The sequence below is a fragment of the Anopheles ziemanni genome, chromosome 2, assembly GCF_943734765.1.
Source record: "Anopheles ziemanni chromosome 2, idAnoZiCoDA_A2_x.2, whole genome shotgun sequence".
Classification (NCBI taxonomy): Eukaryota; Metazoa; Arthropoda; class Insecta; order Diptera; family Culicidae; genus Anopheles; species Anopheles ziemanni.
In genome coordinates this window covers 57,150,855-57,167,422 of record NC_080705.1, presented here as the reverse complement: position 1 = coordinate 57,167,422, position 16,568 = coordinate 57,150,855, and positions in this window count along the sequence as shown.

Here is a 16,568-nt window from a genome sequence, read left to right as displayed (position 1 = left end):
CACGCATATCAATCACGGGAAGACTCTGCTGACTGGGCAGATTTGAAACACTCAATTTACTTTACTTCTTTTAATTCTTTGTCTTCTGCGACGCAAAACGTTCATTTCTAGCTAGATGGCAAACCTTGGGGCATGAATTAAAACATTTAATTTATTAAATAGCACATGATGGTTAAGTGGCTTTTAGTTAACGCCTGTGATTTATGCTATTGGTTTCGAGTAGGGGGGATTTTTTATCACAATCGTTATCGAACCACCATCCACAAAGAAACCATTACTAGAACTTTGCCTGTTGAGGGCTATAAACATGACAAAAGCTATCTTGTAGATTGTGTCATGTAGTACTAGCAGTGGCGTCTCGTCCACCTGAGCAACCTGTGCACTGCACAGTCATGAATTTATAAAATGAATCACGAAATTATTTGTTTATTTATTGTGTTGTAATTTCCACCCGTAATAGTTGCGTTCAAAATCTACTTAACGCTTTACGTCGCGTTGGGCACTTCTGCTGGTGCACCGCTGCCACAAACGAGCATCTTTAATCAAATAAGAACAGTTCTCTTAACCATAGTCTCATAATACCATCCTCATTACGAACGGTCAAGAAGCGCTAGTTTTCTTATTAGCAAGAGTCAAAATCCAGTAGGAAAGTCGATCGGTTTTGTTTACGGGTGGTCACTTCTGTCAGTGCACTAGCCAATCGTATATGTACACATTAGTTCTCTCGTGCATGTGTTGAATGCGTCCATGTGAAATTGTCGATGTATAGGTGCCTTTCCTGTGCACATTAGATTGTACTCAGGCCGGACTCGAGGTGAGTCTGGCTTGCCAAATAAGAATTTGTTTCACAGACATTGGCTAACCGCGGATATATTTATCCAGTAGATATTGACGTTATGAAGTAAATTTGAAAAAAAAACTTTGGAATAAAATCGAGGAAACAAACACGCAAATATAGCTAACAATTTAAAGCTAATTAAAAAATGTCTAAGTAGGCACGCTGGAACGGGCAATACTGCTGGTGCACACACTTTCATTCGAAAGATTATTCATGCAATTGTTCTATTTAGCGTGAAATTACCAGTCAATTTGTGCATCGACATTGAGTAGGACATCGTAGATGAGCTGTTAAACTAGTTTTTCCTGTAGATTCATTTAGTAGCAATTTAAGATTGCAGAACTAACCATTTACGATTCCTCAAACTACATATTCATACTAACATCCTGACCAAATTCGTCGTCGTGTGTCGTGTCGGTCTGGTTATAATAAACCACGTTATATGGTTTATCAAAGAAGGTATTACTTTTTTTGAATGTGCACAATCATCTCATTTTCTCACGAGACGCCACTGAGTACTAGTATTGTCTTTTTACATCTGGTGGCTGACGTATATTACCAAAAATTGTTTATCTCATCATCTATCCATTTCCAATCATGATTTACCAGTTCCTTACAGCCCTCTATTTGCCTTCTGTCTTTGGATGTCACTGCATCGTATGATATTATTTTTGATATAAGAGAGCGCAACTTAAATTCATTTTCAACTCGGCTTGAAGTTGTTTGGTACCAAACATTCATGAATTCCACAACGTGAACGTGTGTCTTGACTACTGCAGACTTTAAGAGCAGCCACTGTAATTTAATATATGTGTCCCATTAAACCATGGGGGTCCGCGACAGCCGAGCGGTAGCGCCGGGGCTCACCACCTCGACGGCGTGGGTTCGAATCCCAACCGGACCCTCCCCTGTACGAGAGGACTGACTATCCACGTACAATAGGGAAACAAGTCTCGTAAGCCCTCAACGGGCATGCATGACCAAGAGGTCGTTACGAAAAAAAGAAGTCCCATTAAACATGACGTAATTCCAGCGATAATCGTTGAAACGAATTTGATTTACAAAACATCCCTATAACATGAAGCGTAAAGCTATAAAGTGAAAAAAATAAAAAAATAAAAATAATAAAACTATCAAGAGGAGTTATACAAGGTCTGTGCCAGTTCTTTTTCAACACTAATTCGTAGGTACAATCCTAAGCTAATCATTTTAAGACTATTTGATTAGTTTTTTTTTTCATACAAATAATTAGCAAGCAACCAAGCTAACTTGCTTGATTCAAAATTCATACTTTCCAGCACGCCTAAAATAAGTACAGAAAATGATTTAGAAGTGCGAACCCTTGAAAGACATGTATATTGTGCGAAAATGTACTGTTATGCAGATATGGGATGACTCAGAATGATATGACTTGTTCTCATTTTTCAGCATGCTAAGCCAAAAAATTCCGATGAAAACAAGCAACGGACTTAAAATGGTCTACATACAAGCTGCTACATTAACACACACATGTGAGGATATCCTTTCAACAAGTAAGGCACAGTGGTCAGCTAGAATTGGAACTGTCGTTCGTTTGCTTGAGCAGACATGTATAATTTATGGAAAAGGACTTAAACCCAAAGAAAAACAAAACAAGAACACATCAACCGCAATAAAAATAAATTAAATGAAAAAATAAATTTTCAAAACAACAGTTTTTCCTTAAACGTACTAAAAAATAAAAAATAATGTAAGTTAAATGACATATGTATTTATGTATCAGTTTTTCGTTTTGATCATTATTCGCATTGCATCGAGATTGCTCTCAGTTCGATCGCCATCTACGATGCTATGCGAATAAAGACAAAAACAAAAAAACTGATACATAAATACATATGTCATTTAACTTACATTATTTTTTATTTTTTAGTACGTTTAAGGAAAAACTGTTGTTTTGAAAATTTATTTTTTCATTTAATTTATTTTATACTTTTACGTATTACATGAACAGAGAAAACAGGATTTATTCTTTTATATGAAAATTGTTATTAAGTTAGTTGAGTCGGAGTGTACTTAAGGAAGGAGTAGAAATCCACTGCCTGTTACTGCAGGATCTGGCGCAACTCGTTTTGCTTTGCAGTGAACAGGATCGCGAAGTCCGAGTACCAATTATCAAGGAGTAAGAGTGAGGCTGCAATCTGTTTTAACGTTTGCTATGAGCACTGAGAAAGTACTCTCGTTCTTCAGCACTGCTGCGAGTGAACACAACATGCGATCTCTCAATGTCACACAGCGCTCTCCCGGGAGAGCTGCTGAAGGAGACCAGCACGCTATCTGTTCAAGTGGGCCAGAACGGGATCGCCAACGCACAGTCATAATCTGGGAGCGAAATATGCTGGTGTTGCTGGCACACTCTTTCATTACTGATCACCTGTCTTTTATCTCTGTCCGATTCAATTTTTGCGACATCCGGGAAGGTGAATGCAAGAAAACTGTTTAAAAAGCTTCCATTACGTATCGCTGACACCAAGGTTCCGAGTTGACCTGTTGTTTCATAATACATTTAGGTAATGCCGAAGAAAAAATCAATCATGACCTTGGCTACGAGTTTTTTTATATCAACAGCTGCTTAAAGTAAGCTACGCGTTGTATCAGGATATTGATGTTGCCTTGTCAGCGTGTTTGTATCAAAACAAAAATTGATCTCTTCACCACACCCATTGCACTGAATCTTTACGGTTTTTGTAACAGTTTTCATATAATTAATTTAAAAGTTTTTCGAAACGTGTATCTAACGTTCCGTGTTTTTTATCAAGTTTTTTTGAGAAGCTTTCAACAGTTTCGGTAGCACGTGGTACTTTGGTTTGCTACGAAGAAGTAATTTGGTTGCTACGAATCTTGCTTTATCTATCGTGCGAACTGCATTGTGTCAACAAGACAAATATCTAACACGTACGGTTCTTTATTCATAAGAAATCTTGAAAAGAGGTTCACAAATCCAGCAAAAACTGTTAGAGGAGTAAATGTGATTGCTTCACGTTACACTGCTAACAGGAATCCTTTTTGCGCTGGGATAGGCAAGCATTACTAAACGTGTTTTTACACTTGATGGATGATGCTATATTTACTTTCTAAGCACATAACCTAGGAACACATGCACTCTGGTAGATTAGTTGGTCTTAAGTAATATTTAGAAATTTGGCACAGAACAGAGGTTAACAAAATGATGATGATGTAAACAAAAGTTCAGTTTAAACTGCTTCAGTTACAAATTCGCTCTGTAAAACAGGGATTGTTGAAAGTACTAGTAAATGTAAACATGAAATAATTTCATTGCAAGAATGGAAAACCGTAGGACAACAAAATAACTGAACCTTTCGGGATGAAGTCTGAGATCGGAAAGATCGAATTTTATTCAAACTTACTAAATTACACTAAGCACACTGCTTCATCTTCAAAGATAAAATTCAATAATGACTCAATTCGAGATAATGCACATTTTTACAAAATGTATTATGATGTACGAAATAGTAAGGCTGTCAAATATCTTATTATAAAAAATCCTTAACGTCACGCTGCAAATCCTAACGCTGCTCCTACTTGGATAAAGTGACGCACTAAAATCGATGCAAAACCACATCTTTGTATGGAAATTCTCTTAACGCTCATCCCATTGCATTGCATTGATCGCCATAGCAATCAGTTTGCTTGGGGAAAATGGAAGGATCGCTATAGCAACCACACTTGACCTGGGGAAACGCGCTTTATATTTTGGAAAATAAAAAGAATAACGACGGAAAATGAAAAGAATGTGTTCTATTGATCAGACATATCAAGGAAACACCGGATGAATCTTTCAACATGATTCTAAAAAATGTGCACCAAATCCGTGTTCAATATGCACGGGCAATCTGGTTCAGCTCGATTCAATCACTTTTGCTGTGTTTTCGAAAGGTTCAAACAAGCGCGAAAGGTCACAAAAAAGAAGAAAAAACACTTAAAAACAAGCACATATGACATAGTTTTCGCACAAAACACTATCACTGAAACAAAAACACAGTCACAAAAAACTCACCAAACACTAATTCTATTGCATTATATTTTTAAATTCAACGGTTTTTAAATTGAGATCGTTAAAAGAGCACAATTGCACAGGTCCAATGACGGGAATTTTAAATCGCGTTCAATTGAACATGCGTTCCACAGTGGCCTGGACCTTTACACGAACGAATGAAAGAAAGTGGTATTTGGTAGGCACTTTAAAGCAAATATATTTTTTTTAATCAGTTGGTTTGTTATGGGACAGTGGGACAACCATTCTGTCCGTATGGCTTGATTAGTACCATTTTATCAACAGCGGGAGCCAGAAAATCACAGGAGAACATTATATTTCTCGCCTGATTTTAAAGTTAATCACATTTTTCCTTGAAATGATTGTACATAATTTTTTCAAACAAAATTAAGCACGGTATTTAAAATATGCAATGGTCTGCAGATTATCTTACTCATACCGCATTTACAAAATGGGCGAATTTAGTAGGAATCGAAAACATATCCTTCATTGAAAGAAGAGGGTCTCATACTTCATTGAAATAGGTTACATTAGACTGTTACGTATGGCTTGGTGACAGCTTCTGAGTTTTAACCGGGTTACAACACAATCCTTAGGTCAAGCTTCTAATGCCATAAGCCCATGGCTTCCTATTGGGACAATGCTCTTCCAACCGGCATGAGGTTTTGAGGAGATGCAGCGTTTGATCTATTGAATCTACCATGTTCACTTTATTAGATCTTCTAAATTATGCAAAATTAAAATTGTTCCTTTGCAATTAACCTGTATTTCCCGAGTACCCCATATCTACCAGGACTATTTGTCGACACATTAGACAATTAATGGTGCTTGGCAAATAACAGGCATTGGCCCTGTTATTTTTCTTTGACTGAATTTGGCTGTATGATAGTCAGAAAATTATTGTATCCGGACAATGTAAAACACATCCCTCAAGTAAAGTTTGCAGTGATAAAAAATTCTTCTGTTTGGCCCCAAAAAAATGTTTCATTACCATTTGGCCATGCCGGGATTTAGATTAGCCTCTCACAGTTTGATACAGGTTAAATCTTCTAACTGAGTTAAGGCTTTGATTTACTGAATTTGCCACAATTTTACCAGATTCTAATGCAAATTCTTTCATCAACATGGGCCCGTGTAACCGGGCCTTTATACCTAGTATGTATTAAACAATTTCTGTTCCTTTCGCTTACCTGTTCCTCGGTTCAAATTCACTAAAACGTGTTTAGGGGCTCGCGCCTTTTCGGATTGGTTTCGGATTGATGCAGCGACTTGTCTTGAAAATAATTATGGTGCATAATTATGTTGCCCGTCTAGGTGTGGTGTGGATCGAGGGATCAAGGTGCAGCTAAAACTAACATCCGGGACGCTACACGCGTATGAAGTGCTCATCTAGTGTAAAATACTCTCAATGATCCATTTTCTTAAGGTCCGCGACAACCGAACGGTGACGTCGGTTAGAAAATCGGCCCACGAGCTCCAAGACTCATCACCTCGAAGGCGTGGGTTCAAATCCCATCCGAGACCAGACCCTCCTCTATATGAGAGGGGACTGGCTATCCATGACGAAGAAGAAAAAGAACAAGAAGTTCATTTCAATCATAAATTACATTAAATTGTTAATTACTTTACCAAATGTGCCACTATTGGAATATAACACTGGAATGTACCAATAATTAAAATTAAAAAATAAGAAGATTAAACAATCTATATTGAAAACTTAAAAGAAATTGGTTGGTTTGACTTAACGACATTGCTTTGGAAATATTGAACGGTTACTTTAATTTGTCTGTACATTTTTAGGTTTTGCAAACAAGACATTGCTTTAACAATGTTTTGAAATTGAATTTCTTACCCCGATAGAATATGCAAGCCACCAGTAATCAGTTCCTTAAATGAACCGAATCTTCAATGTACAGATTTTGGGAGGACAATGGGTCGGAACAAGGCTATACCGTGATCCGTCTTTGTCTCATTGTTTATCGTTATCGGGCCATGCAACACATTGATTATAAAAATTTGGTGAATGGTTAAGGTGTGTCTTCTACATTTCAAAGTAGTATAGAGAGCCTGCATGTTTGTTCTTATTTGGTGAGCTGAGTTAGAAATGTATAATATAGTTGATTTAATTAAATGAACAGTGATCAAACAATTCTCAAGCAACATGCGAATGCTGAAATTTAATTTGTGGAAATCGAAAAGTAATCAAAACCAATGTTGCTTTTGTCTGAAAACAAATTTATCAGTTGAAAGAATTTTAGAGGTGAAAACAATGGTTTAAAACGAACATGTGTCATACAATAATTGCAAAACCAAATTAGAACCAAAATTAATTTTATTTGGCAGTTAAATAATAATTCACACATTGAATCGCATTTAAAAGGATGGGACAGAAAATGTAATAATTGAAGAAGTTAAACTAAAAAATTCTGCGGGGGGGTCTGCGACAGCCGATCGGTAGCGCCGGTTAGAAAACTGGCCCATGAGCGCCGGGGCTCACCACCTCGACGGCGTGGGTTCGAATCCCAACCGAGACCGAACCCTCCCCTGTACGAGAGGACTGACTATCCACGTACATATAGGGTAAAAAGTCTCGTAAGCCCTTTACGGGCAGGCATGACCAAGAGGTCGTTACGCCAAGAAGAAGATAATGCAATATTTCCATGGCAAGCCGGTGTCATCAACATCATCATCAAGTTCAACGAAATGTTGCCTATGACAGGATATGCTGGCAGAATGAATCTCTCAGTACAAAAACTTGGCTAGTTCACAGACGGCAAGAGGTCCGTATTCGGTAGACACGTGAAGGAAATAGGAAAAACAGACGAAATAAAGCACTTAAAACAATGAAAACAAAAAATTGGACTAAAATTTCATCCAAATAGCAATCAAGTGGGCATGAAAACGTATGATAAAGGTTTCTACTCAGGTGCTCCAACCATTTTTTTACATTATAACCGCTTCAAAATTTCAGCCTATTGTAAAAGACTAGAAATACTCAAAAGTAATTTGTTACTTAATTGGATGGTTTAAACTAAAGTATTTTATTTTTTTTCTCGTCTTTCGCTCTAGGTGAGCTACTCCAACAGTTGCAGTTGGAATATTGAAAGTAAGTACACCAAGCAATTATCTTATCGTGCGATAAAGAAAGAAATCGTGAAACGCCTCTTTTACGCAGGATTAAAACAATCCCAGCATGAAATACCATCACAAGAGTAATAGCGCGAAAAACAAGTACTTATGCTTTATGCTTCCGAGAAAAGCGCGCTTTGATGAAACGGTTTTCGTGAAGTTTTATATGATTTATATAACTGGTGAATTGTCAAATATCAGTATTTATAAATAACGTAAACATTTTATTTACTTAACCTCAAGCAATCAAATTTTTTAGTGAAAAATAGCAATCAGGAAAATAAAGAACATATAGGTTGTTTGCTCATACCATATCAACAATTAATCTAGGCAAGTTATAATTATCGTAATAGTCAGCGTGATTGCTATATGTTGATCCTTCTGCCATTATCAATACTTGGTAGCCATGACCAGAAATGGGGTTTTCGCATTTGACCAACGCAAGGCTTATTTCCATTTAGTTTTGTGTTCACATTATTAATTCAGTTTTAATCATATTCAGATCGCCCACTAATGAAAACGAAAGCGGTACGATAGTCTGCCCATTAAAATTAATTTAAATATATGAAAACTTATGGGTGAAAAAAAAAATGCTTTAAATGAATATACATTTCCGCAATTAATATGAAAACAAATCGGGAGTACAAGTAAACGTGCATTCTCATTCCATTCGTTACAGCAACTGAAACAACCTTTAACATTAACCATAATAAGCCTTTTCAACATTCCTACTCATCTCTAGTAGGAATGAATAAAGGTGCCAAAGTTGCTTGTGTTCTTTTCAAGAGGCTTATACAAAGGTTTGATACTCTAATCCAATCAAATGAACTAAACAGATAAGGTGGATATCTTAGTCAGCATTCTAAGCAAAATTTCTCAGAAAGTTGGGTTTCAAACAAAATTTGAGTTAAACCAATAAACCTTAACAAAGAACGCTTCCTCCAGTGTTTTCGTCCTTTTCAAAAGTCAATACATTTGCATGTTGGACATCGTTTTTCGATTTACATAACACAATGAAAGCCTTTCACATTCGTCCCTCCTCCCTTTTGGGAATATTGGTGTATCCATTATGAACTGTTCAACGTTCGCCAGGTTTTGCGACTGGCCAAATGGATTTCAGCGAGAACGGAAAAGAGTTAATCCTTTCTAGCCAGCAAAGGTAATCTCGCGGAAAAGGCGATGGAAAGCGCTGTCAACCATTCCACAAACAAGCACCGTATTTCCCTGTACAATCCGCCTGTTTGCCCGGCACAGGACGTTCTATATTTGAATTCAGATCAGAATTTTTTTCTAGATTCTGAGAAACAATGTTTTCATTTTTTTTAACGAGATTTGATTGAAAACTTATCGAATAGGAGTACTATTGCCATTGCGATGTCACCAACTTATAATAACTGGCCACACTTGTCGATTGTGTATAGTTTTATGTTATCATGTTTATAAAACTTTATGTGTTACATCCCGAAATTTGCAGCTTATATAACAGCTTGTAAATGTTGTTTTTGAATGTACAGTGAATAACATAATGCACCAAAAAAAAGCAGCAATAGTAATTGTTGTTATTTGAATCAATTATGGTTTAAGTTAAACGAATCGAAATGTAATGCTACAAAATGACTGAATTTTAACAACACGATATGAAACCATAAGTAAAAAAGCTTGCCTCATAGTGTGCATGTTATTTATTTTAGGAAAAGTGTTAAATGCATGTTTTCCCCATTTACACATTTTGCATATACTAAATTATGGAACAGAAGTATGAACACCTTAATTGTCAAATTTATCTGCTTGTTCATATCAATAATGTTATTGGATGAATAATTAAGAAGAGCTTATCTATTAATTAGCTTCAACAAGATCATAAGCTACAAACATTCAATTTTTTTTGCTTGTTCAAAAATGGTATCGATATGAAACACACTAGTGAAGCCTTTTACAATTGTGGAAAACAGTGCAAAGGTTAAAGATATTTAGAACGCATCGGTTGACGATTTGGAACAAATCTATGAAACAGTCTGTAAACATCTCACTTCAACCATCTTCTGCAGCCATAGCCCTGAGACAAGAAGTCATGACCGACTCTAGGAGTAACAACAGTAGATACGACAGCAGCATAGCCAATAGTTGCAGGCGGAGCACCAACCAGGAAAGCAATTTGTCGTATCCAAAATGACTTCCATTTCTCTTGGTTTTGTTTTCGGACCTACTTTCACTCGACTCCATTTCAGTTGTTTGCCGAACACTGTTTGGAACCTGATGAACTTAGACACCCGTCTCGTACGGTAACACTGGCTGGGAGACAAGCAATAAGGGCACTGAAAGATATAAATTGTAATTAAGACTGCTTGTATGTATTGCTTGTGGTGAAGCACAATTGTTTCTTTATCCAAAAATAGCTTTTATTTCATATGATCCTACATATAACAGATAGATGATATGATTGCATTTCGGATAACTAGTGTTTCAGTCATTTAATGTTAATTGTAGATCTACTTAAAAAACGAATAAATATTTATAGTTAGCAGTATCAAAAATATAATCTTTCCTAATTTTTTGTATCGGGTACTCCTGATAAGTATGGTGTATAGCCTACATTGGTACATTTTAAATTGATACACGGACTGTTGTTACTAGTTTTTATCTGTTGTGACTCCGGGACTATAGCAAAACTTTTCAGCATCGCAAAAATAATGAAGTAATCGTCACCCATGTCTCGTACACAAAGTTTTCATCAAAGTATTTTGATCGAATGTTCAAAAAATAGATCAACCGGCTGAATATTAAATTTCTTGTTCTCGAAGCTTTCGTCCAACACGCTTGAGCTCAAAATTGTGGCTCTATGAAAATTGCTTCATCAAACTTTACTGATTATGTAACATAGCTTCACCACAACTTAATGTCGTGAAAGTTGGTCTGTGATCGTTAACGTGCCGAGATATTTGAGTTTCTATACATGCTCGTATAAGCTTCAATTCCATGAAAAGAACTCTTTGAAGAATGATAATCTTTGGTGGTAAAAACTAAAATAACGTTGGTAAAAAATGGCAATTCCCATTGAACGGATGCAACGACATAAGTGAGCAGCCTGACATTTTTAGAATTTGTTTTATTTCTTGTTTTATGAAACCAGAAAAAGTTCCAAAATTACTGACAGCAAAAGCAATTACCGTTCGTAGCAAGTCTATCTATCTTTCCAAAACGAACTCTAATCGGCTCGAAATACGATTGACTTGAACTGAATATTAATCCTTTTTTATCATGTTGGTGATTTTGAGCAGGTAAAAAACCGGTGGAAAATAAAGAGCAAAACTTTTTCGAAAGTCTGGTCAACATGTTTTATGGCTTCTAACCAGTTGAGGGTTCCCTTTTATAATGTTAAATCTAAACCCAGAGGTGGATCAATTTATTTCGGGGCCCATGTCGGGTATTTGGAGCTATGTAGACATTTTCATTATCCTAAATAATTCTATACCAAAAGAACAAAGATGAATTCAATTGTATTACGAGAGATTGACTATACTGACAACACTAGAAACATGTATGCAATGATTACACTATATAATAATAATAAATTCTGTTATTTTCGCTTATTTGGTTACATATCTAATACAAAAAGTTTAAAAGAATACTATAGCTTTGATTTGTTTCATAATTTTCGATCCTATTTCGATTTGTATTCGATTTTCAATTTTATCTATAAATTCATCAACAATATGACACGATTCACATATCGTTATTCATACGCTTGTTTTTAAATATACCACGTTTCCTTATCCACTATATTGCTTCTTTTTTTAACACTTTGACGGCCGCACAATTCACAGTGTCGCAACGCTTTGCGACCGGCACGTTTGCACTAGTTCCTCCGTATCTGACCGCCCTGTTTAATGATTCTTTTTCAATCTTTATTACAATTTACGTACGAACGTAACGGGCCCTGTGAAATTTGTTTACTTTTCATTTGATATTTGTTTACATCCAGTAGTCTGTGGTGCGTGTCTGGTGACAGCGTTGACAGCACACCAAAATGATGTGATCGGATGCAAACTGATACGGAGCCATTAGGGGTGGATGGGGTAATACGCACCCCTTAAGGAAAACTATAAAATTTTCTAACAACTTGGCTCTTGATTGTTGATTTTATCACTGGATAGGATTCATAAAGGTTCAAACTAGTTACCAATTCAGGAATGTTTGCTTTTTTTGCTAAGAAAAACGTATTTTTTTCAGTTTTGAAAAAGTTCAATTTTTGATCGATCTGTATCTGGTTGAGGCAAAACGCACCTTTGCTAAGAGTAATACGCACCACAACAAAGGGGTAATACGCACCACAACAAAGGGGCAATACGCACCACAACAAAGGGGTAATACGCACCACAACAAAGGGGCAATACGCACCACAACAACGAGGCAACATGCACCGTCAAATAAAGATAGTTTGTTTACAAACTGGTGCATTTTACCCCGACATACTGGGTGCATATTGCCCCCATTCATTGTTGAACACATTTTTAACTAAAATATGAGTAAATTTGCATACTTTCCGAAATGTTCATGAATAGTCTCAAGCACTGATTCTCAATTCACTAAATTTCGTATTCCTCGTGGGTAAATATCGGTTTTTGCACTTAATATTCCTTAGCGAAATGGTAAGTCACATTATAACAAAAACTGTCTGAGCTGAGAATCATTTTGTTTTGCGTTTATTTCGCGTTTCTGTTGATGTAGAGCTATCAAACTCACAGGGTGACCAAATTTCAGGTTGATCTTGCAGGATGACTACTTTTTACGCATTGAAAACTCGTTTTTCAATGGAAATGGGAAAGGGTGCGTATTGCTTCAGGGGTGCGTATTACCCCAGCCACCCCTATATCTATAGATGTAGCCGGCCGTCAGAGTGTTAATATTAAACCCCACGGCACGGGTGGGGGATCGAATCTCAAATCATGCACACTCCGATATTACGAACGACTAAAAATAATTTCTTTAAGTAAGTAAAAATATACAATACAAGTGCTTCGTAGGCACTTTAAATGGAACGATTAGACCAAAACAAGGCAAAAGAAAATATATTCCCGATATGCGATAAGATATGCGATTATTCGTGTTAGACATAGCACTTTTTTATGATGCATAACTTTTTTCTGTGTAAGATATGATTAGTTGATCAAATGCTGACGAATGGTAAATATAACGGCTGACTTAATTTTTATTTTTTGCTTCTCGCATGCGTCCTTCTTTGTTAGTGAATAATAGGACTCGTCCGTTTATAGTATTATTTTTGATACGGAACGTGTTAAAGGTGACAATTAATAACGATAAAGCAATATCAAAGTAATATTTCGTTTTTCAAAATTATTTGGTTGTTTTATTATGAGCTTCATTCGTGTTCGTTTATCTTAAGGCATCTGGAAAACTGAAACCAAGCTACAAAATGGTTGAAAAAGAAAAGTATTCTTTACGACAATCTACAATGATGGAAACTCTGTAAAACAAGGCTGGAAACACTGTCAACAGAAACCAAGAAGTATGTAGGTTCTTTTGAGCTTCGTTAGTTGCTTTTCATTTGTATTCAACGGCTGTACAACTTATAAAAAGTGGAAATCGAAATCGATACGGAATTGGAAATTCGATTTTACGATAGGCCGATTACAGGATTGCCGTGAAATGGTTACGTTTGCAAACGTGTTCTAGCGTACTTTCAAAACACTAGAACTGTGCGATTGCCGACGTGAAAAATTTTGTTTGGGGTAATCCAATTCCACCATTCGTTTGGTGGATACTATTAAATGAAACTATTTATTCTGATACGTAATTTTTTTTAACAAAAAACCTAGCAAATATGTTTTAACAGGGTAACGGTACCAATAGCGGTGCATTTAGTAATGTAACTAACAATATGATGTAATTTATAAGAGTTAAGAACACAATTTTTCACATATTTATACCAATTATGATCGAAACACAACTTTTCTTCTGGAAAACATCTATTTTCACCGTAAATCATTAAAAATACACGTAAATAAATTAAATGAAAAAATAAATTTTCAAAACAACAGTTTTTCCTTAAACGTACTAAAAAATAAAAAATAATGTAAGTTAAATGACATATGTATTTATGTATCAGTTTTTCGTTTTGATCATTATTCGCATTGCATCGAGATTGCTCTCAGTTCGATCGCCATCTACGATGCTATGCGAATAAAGACAAAAACAAAAAAACTGATACATAAATACATATGTCATTTAACTTACATTATTTTTTATTTTTTAGTACGTTTAAGGAAAAACTGTTGTTTTGAAAATTTATTTTTTCATTTAATTTATTTTATACTTTTACGTATTACATGAACAGAGAAAACAGGATTTATTCTTTTATATGAAAATTGTTATTAAGTTAGTTGAGTCGGAGTGTACTTAAGGAAGGAGTAGAAATCCACTGCCTGTTACTGCAGGATCTGGCGCAACTCGTTTTGCTTTGCAGTGAACAGGATCGCGATGTCCGAGTACCAATTATCAAGGAGTAAGAGTGAGGCTGCAATCTGTTTTAACGTTTGCTATGAGCACTGAGAAAGTACTCTCGTTCTTCAGCACTGCTGCGAGTGAGCACAACATGCGATCTCTCAATGTCACACAGCGCTCTCCCGGGAGAGCTGCTGAAGGAGACCAGCACGCTATCTGTTCAAGTGGGCCAGAACGGGATCGCCAACGCACAGTCATAATCTGGGAGCGAAATATGCTGGTGTTGCTGGCACACTCTTTCATTACTGATCACCTGTCTTTTATCTCTGTCCGATTCAATTTTTGCGACATCCGGGAAGGTGAATGCAAGAAAACTGTTTAAAAAGCTTATATTTCTTCCGAATTGGTTCCTCCTTTAATGTTGGTATGGTTCTTATAGTTGTAGTATCGTGTTTCTATAGTGGTGGTAGTACTCGGAAACGATTGAATATATTTTGAGTGTGACTTATTTTTTAAGCATATTTAAAACATTAGCAAATGTGACGCAATTGGCATTGGCCTCACTTAACTCTCATAAACCAATACATTCTGTAGCGATTTATAGCCTTAAGGAAATCATGGCATACCTGATGACCTGTTTAGACAATTTTTATTTTGGAGCCTTAATTTATTACGGAATGGGAAGGTTTATTTTTTGAATACCCCGCAGAAAATCAAAGAATATTTCATAGAAGAACAAATATCTCCATTGTATGTATTTCGTCGTAGAACTAGAATTTTATTCCACTACATCCACTATTGGTACTAGCACCACTATAGGAGCACTTACTCTACTACATTTTGTAAAAAATACAGATCCCGAAACGTTTTACCAAAGCATTATAGCTTATCTACTCACGGATTCTTGTTAAAAGCGTATGAAAAACCAAATCCGAACTCTCCGTTTGAATTTTCTTTGATCCAGTTTAACGAAACCTTTTAGCTTTGATTTTTGTTTTAAAAGGAATGGCAAAACGCATCTCCGCCAATAAGTATACCAGTCCGAAGCAATTGACGAAAAGCTGCGGTTGGTTAGCTACGTTCTATGCATCAGCCAAGCGGTCACCAATGTAGAAAAGCAAACTTGCAATCACATCCTATCATTTCTTTTTCTGCTGCCCAACAAAGTTTAAATCCAAGACTGAACTTGATGTTGGATGATGGAACGCATTCGAAGGTATATTGAATTATTCATTCGATGATCAAAGCTATTGCGCAAGAAGAGAAAATGATAGATGGATCAGCATTAGGCTAAATTACCCACTGGTTTTAAGTATGCATTAAGCTTATAGTAGAAGGCTTCAATGTTAAAACATATTGTCAAAGTGTGTTGCTAAATATGTGTTTCTATGAAAAATAATAGAAAAATACCTTTCCCGAGCAACCATTTAATCAGTCAGTCAGAAAATTAACTAGAATTTCAAATAAAACCAGTTTTAATTATGAAAAACCAGAATTAGTTAAGAAAAAGAAGCCCGATTATATATTATGTGGAAGCCTGATTGGTAGTTTTAAAACATCAGAAACATAAAAGTTTTTTTGTAGCTAGATATAAATTTATCTGACGTAGATCGAAAACAACAGGTCTGAAGAACCTTCCGTAGTTCTACATAGACACCAACCAAAACATTGGCTTTTCATTATATGTATTCTGCAGCTCTTTTCTCAGTGCTGTACAATATTCTGCACTTTTTTGGTGGATTTGAATGTCCTAGTTCAGGAAAGTGTGTACATTTGCATGAGAAAAAATGAATCTATGGAGTTATTCATCAAAACTAATGCTTGGCTTTTACAGAAAATTGTAAAAGCGCCCGAAAGCTGAACATTTGGAGTACTACCTGCAGCACATCTTCGTATTGCCTATCCCACAAGGATGTCAAACCTGTGACTTTCGAATGCTGTTCGGTTGACGGAAACATTAAAAATAACAACAAAACCAAAAACACATTCAAACAGATCCGACGAAAAGTCACCTAAAAATAGACGCCTGAGCCGAAGCGACACACTTTTTGGATATTCTTGAGCAAATGTTGCCAGCTGTATGCTTTC